Below are 6,133 nucleotides of genomic sequence, written 5' to 3' on the forward strand. Positions count from 1 at the left end.
TCTGTCAGTCTATTTGTGCAGGCATTCAGCCTCTCATTCCATACTTTACTAAACCATCATTTCCTTTCCTTCAGTGCATTATACTATTAATCCCTCACAGTTATAGAATGACTGTAATTTTCATGCACATGAAGGCTGTTTGATTCATAATATTTCTATCAGTGATACCTCCTGTCATTCTAGCTTTCCTAATCCAGCTCTGCTTTTTCTCTTCACTATTTAGCTTCATCAATTATTATCCAATTCATTAATTATGATCATTGACTGATCTACAGAATCCCTACAGTGTGGAAATAGGCCATTTAGCCCAACAAGTGACTCTCTAAGGAGCAGCCCAACCACACTCACCTCCCTACCCTATCCTTGTAACCCTGCATTTCCCATGGCTAATCCACCTAACCTGCACATCCCTGAACACAATGGGCAATTTAGCATAGCCAATCCACCTAGCCCGCATATCTATGGGAGGAAACCGAGCACCTGGAGGAAACTTAGGCAGACAAGGAGATAACATACAAACTCCACACAGCCGACCAAGGTGGGATTGAACCAGGGTCCCTGTGCTGTGAGGCAGCAGTGCTAACCACTGAGCCACCGTGATCTTCAATAATCATACAGAATGCACTCTAATCACTTTTAGTCTTATGTTTATATCCGTGCCTTGTTACTAATCTACTATGCCCTTTGAAGCTTTATCAAAGCATTGAAAAACACTTTTGCTTGATTCTTACTAATAATCTTGGCACCAGTGAATACTTCCCCAGGTTTCCATGTCTCGAGTTAAAATGTATAGAAATATAGAAGAAAGGAGCAGGAGGAGGCCATTTGGCCCTATGAGCCTGCTCTCCCATTCATCACGATGGCTGATCATCCAACTTAATAGCCTAATCTTGTTTTCTCCCCATAACCTTTGATCCTATCTGGCCCCAGTACTATATCTAGTCACCTCCCAAGTACAATGTTTTGGCATCAACTACTTCCTGCGTTAATGAATTCCATGGGCTGACCATTCTTTGAGTGAAGAAATGTCTCCTTATCTTTGTCCTAAATGGACTACCCAAATCCTCAGACGGTGACCCCTCCCACCATCGGGAATATCCTCCCTGCATCTCCCGTGTGAAGTCCTGTTAGAATTTTCTAAATCTCTATGAGACTGCCGCTCATTTGTCTGAACTCCAGTGAAGCCAATCTAGTCAATCTCTCCTCATGTCAGCCCCGCTATCCCCAGAATCAGTCTGGTAAGCCAACGCTGCACTCCTTCAAGAGCAAGAACATCCTTCCACAGAAAAAGGGACCAAAACTGCACACAATATTCCAGGTGTGGTCTCACCAAGGCCCTGTATAACTGCAACAACACATCCCTGCTCCTGTGCTCAAAACCTCTCACAATGAAGGCCAACATACCATTTGCCTTCTTTACCACCTGTTACACCTGCATGCTTACCTTCAGCAACTGGTGCACAAGGACACCTAGTTCCCACTGCGCACTCCCGTCTCCTAGCTTATAGCCATTCAGCCTTCTTGTTTTTGCTTCCAAAGTGAATAACCTCAACTTTATCCAAATTATACTGCATCTGCCATTGATTTGTCCACTCACCCAACCTGTTGAGATCATGCTGAAGGATCTCTGCATCCTCACCACAGTTCACTGTGCCCCCCAATTTGGTATCATCTGCAAACTTTGAGATGTTACATTTTGTTCCCTCATTCAAATCACTAATATATATTGTGAATAGTTGGGGTCCCAGCACCGATCCCTGTGGCACCCCACTAGTTACTCTCAGCTCCGTTCTCTCCCTTGTAAATCTGTGTTTGGGTAATGTTCCCTATCTCCAACATTCCTACTGCACTGAGATGCTCTACGCTACAACTGTACACTTAGCACCACGTTTTTGTATGATTTTGCATCCAACATCTCTCCTATATTATTGAAAAGTAATCTAATTTTCTCTTGTGGAGTTATCAATCCCTTCTCTTCAACCGCGTACGGAATTAATAACCCTCTCGTGCAACATATATGCTCCTCATTCCATTGGGAGTATGTTGCCCCTTTCCCCATATTGTGTACAATCCTCACACACGGCTATCATCCTGTCACTTCCTTCAGGTTTTAAACCATTACAGAAACGAGCACTCTCTTGTATTTGCCTTCCTGGTGAGGAGTACCCGGTGTGAAGCCCTATTGGGACGGGATTACCGTGTTGACTTCAGTGCAGCCCCAGCGGCACATGTGGACTGCAGCGTCGGTGAACGGCGAGTGGAGAATGGGCCAGCGGTAGCCTGGGACCCCGGCAGCCAGCTTAATGTTCAACCACGTTTCCCCTGCTTTGTGGAGCCGCTTGTAGCTGGCGGCTGACTCTCTCTCGCCCTGACCATCACAATCTGTTACGTTTCATGCCCACATGGTAGCTGTTAGTTTTGAAAGTCTTGGCTATTGAATGCGTGTGTGTGTCGGAGCTGCAGTGTGATCTCTCTTGCTGTATCAGCGCAGATCTATCTCTTCATCCTTTCAGAAAAGTCAGAAACTTCCAGCCAGTGTATTTTTTGGTTGTTGCTCCAGCAACACCGTCGATCGGCCTCAGTGAACGTAGCCGCCTCAGCTGTAATAGTAAATATGTTTATCGTCAGGGTTTCCTCCGTTTCTCCGGCTCCTTTAGGCGGCACTATTGCGCCAAGCTCCCAAGTGTAGCAGCGCAGAAGGCGTCCATTCAGTTCGCTCCGTTAGCCTGTGCTACTCATCCGTCATCCACACATTCCTGCTCGACCTCCTCAGATCATGGCAGGATTGACTAGCCCTACCCCGCTCCATACTTTCAGGCAGTCCGTTCCGCATCTTAGTTACTCGCTGTGAATAGTGGCGTGCACTGCTGCTATCATTTCGTTTCGCTAAATCGGTGCCCCCGTTCTTGATCTTGATCTGTTCTCGCTCCTCTCGATAATGGGAAGAGTGTCTTCCTATCTACTGTGACCAGATTCCTCATGGTTTCTCACCTCTCCTTCTAAATTTCAATGAGCCTGAACATATTCGACCGTTTCTCATTAGGCAACCCTTTCGTCGGAGTCTGGACAGAACTGCTTCCTGTACAAATCTCTCCGGACTCAAACTGAACACAGTATTCCAGATGTGCTCTCACCAATATATGGTTGTAGCCTACACTGCCTCTATACTCCATCACACTCGCAAAAAATGCTAATCCGTTACTTGTCCTCTACTTGCTGTACCCGAATGCTTTTCTGTGATTCACATACAAGGACATGTAAAAACACTTCCATTGTGGCGTTTTGCAATCTCTCTCATTTAATATTCAGATGTTTTGTACTTCCCAGCCAAAGTGAGCAACCTCAGAGGTTGCTGTGTCATATTCACCTGACAATGTTTTGCCCACTGACTTAACCTGTCCCTTTCTGCGTGACACGGTGGCTCAGTGGCTAGCGCTGCTGCCTCGCAGCACCAGGGACCCAGGTTCGATTCCACCCGTGGGTGACTGTCTGTGCAGAGTTTGAACATTCTCCTTGTGTCTGTTTGGGTTTCTTCTGGGTGCTCTGGCTTCCTCCATAGTGCAAAGATGGGCAGGTTAGGTGGACTGGCTAAGCTAAATTGCCCGTAGTGTTCAGGAATCTGTAGATTAGGGGGGTGGGATGCACCAAGGGTCAGTTGGGCCAAAGGGCCTGTTTCGACACTGTAGGAATTCTAATTCAATCATTTTGTGCCTTCTTTGTATTCCCAAACCAGAAGGCAGGCTACTACTTGAATGGCTGTAAATTGAGAGAGGGGAGTGTGCAGTGGGACCAAAGTCTCAAAAACCCAAACCTTCTGCCAGACCTTTTTATCCTTCCTATACACCTTGTATCCGTGAATATTTAATACCCAGTCCTGACCTTCTTTCAGAGATAATGGGAACTGCAGGTGCTGGAGATTCCAAGATAATAAAATGTGAGGCTGGATGAACACAGCAGGCCAAGCAGCATCTCAGGAGCACAAAAGCTGACGTTTCGGGCCTAGACCCTTCATCAGAGGGTGGCACGGTGGCTCAGTGGTTAGCACTGCTGTCTCACAGCGCCAGACACCTGGGTTCAATTCCACCCTCAGGTCACTGTCTGTGTAGAGTTTGCACATTCTCCCCGTGTCTGCATGGGTTTCCTCCGGGTGCTCTGGTTTCCTCCCACAGTCCAAAGATGTGCAGGTTCAGGGGGATTGGCCACACTACACTGTCTGTGGTGGGAAGATTAGCCATCAGAAATGCAGGGTTACAGGATCTGGATGAGATGTTCTTCTGAAGGTTGGTGTGAGCTTGATGGGCCAAATGGCCTGCTTCCGTACAGTAAGGATTCTACGAGCCTGCCTCTGAGGCATTCTCAGGCAGCAGGTTACACCTCTTGGCACCCAATGTGTGAAACATTTCTCCCCTGCTTCTTCTACCTTAAATCTGTGCCCTCTTCTTCACCATTCTGTCACCAGTGGGGACAATACCTCTGCTCTTGATTCTGTCCAATTTGACAGCCTATATCTGACCTTCTTTCAGCCAGGTTTCTGTTAGAATGATAACATAAGATTTCCACCTGTCTATCTGCGACTCATCAATACTACACTCCATGTTTTCCCATGTATGCATAATAACCTTAATTTAACTTTTATTACTTTCTCTCTTACACTGATCCCAGCCAATAACTTACTTATTTCTTGCTGCAGTCATATCCATCTCTCCCAGTATTCTTTACCCGTTGGTGTTCTTCTCAACTATTACTGTTCACTGGTTCCTCTGCCCCTGCCAGGTTTTGTTTAAACTTTTGCTTTTGTACCAGTACATCACCCCACTAGAAAATTGGTCCTGGACATTTGTATAGGTGCAGCCCATCCAACCTGTGCATGTTCCATGTTCCCAAAGTCATTCCTGTTCTTTCAAGAATTAAAATACATTCCTTGCAACATCTTTCCAGCCACACACACATCTGCTCAATCCTCCTATTCTATTCTCTTTTGATGTATTGGAAGTAATCGGGAGATTGCTGCAATGTCCGATCTCGATCCTTAAATTTTGACCACTAGAATCACATCTCTCCTTTTGCCTACATTATTGATACTGATATGGACCATGACAGTTCACTGTTTCCTCTCAGGATGCTTTGCAGCCATTCATTTACATTTTCACCATGGCACCAAGGAGGCAAAATATCATCCTCTTTCATGTCTGTGACTGCAGAACTGCCAGCCTGTTTTCCCCCAACACCTATGACTGCATTTCCTGTTGTATTCATGACCAATGCACAGCTAAGACATCCACAATGCAACGAATTTGGCTGCACATTCCAGACAAAGCACCATTTCCACAGTGTTCACAATGGAATATTGTATGGACAAGGGATGCAGGGGACTCCTGCAGTAATTATGTATTTCTTTTGACTGCCTAGTGGTCACCCATTCTCTTTCTCCCTGTATACGCTTAAGCTGTGGGATGACTACGCCTACAAATGTGTTACCTTAAAACCAGATATACGCAATGATTCTGATCCATGCAAACTCCTCTCACTCTGCTTCACAATGATTCTGATTTACTGCAAACCATTCCTGCCTCCTTCACAGAGATCCTGGCCTACTGCAGACTCCTCCTGGTCATTCTGCAATCACATTTAAATTTCCAGAGAATTGGAATAGAACTGATAACATAGTTCCGTCGATATTTTGGCAAGAGGAAAGGTTTTCTTTGTTGAATAACATCACAATTTTTATTCTTATATAACGTGATTTTAAGCACACATCTCCATGGCATAAAACTAGATGCATAAAATTGAGCTTTTCCCTGATAACTTTACACAAGGAATTGGTATGTAGAACTTGTAGAGGGACAGGACAAAGGGATTTATGGGTGCGGTTAAATATGTTAATTTCTTGAACATTAGGGCACATGGAATCAAAGTAAGTCATTAAGAAGAGGGATTGTTCTTATTGCAGAACAATGCAGCCTCAACTTCAGATAAAATTTTATTATGAAGTGGTAAGTAACCAGAAAAATTCAAACAAGAATCTAGAGGTGGCAAACATGATTACATGAACAAGGCTTTCAGCACTAAAGGCGGACAGTATTGAAAGTGTGTGCTGTTCTTGATGGTTAAAATGTAGGGGGCCCTTTTGTGG

The sequence above is a fragment of the Stegostoma tigrinum genome, chromosome 2 (assembly GCF_030684315.1).
Source record: "Stegostoma tigrinum isolate sSteTig4 chromosome 2, sSteTig4.hap1, whole genome shotgun sequence".
NCBI classification, from domain to species: Eukaryota; Metazoa; Chordata; class Chondrichthyes; order Orectolobiformes; family Stegostomatidae; genus Stegostoma; species Stegostoma tigrinum.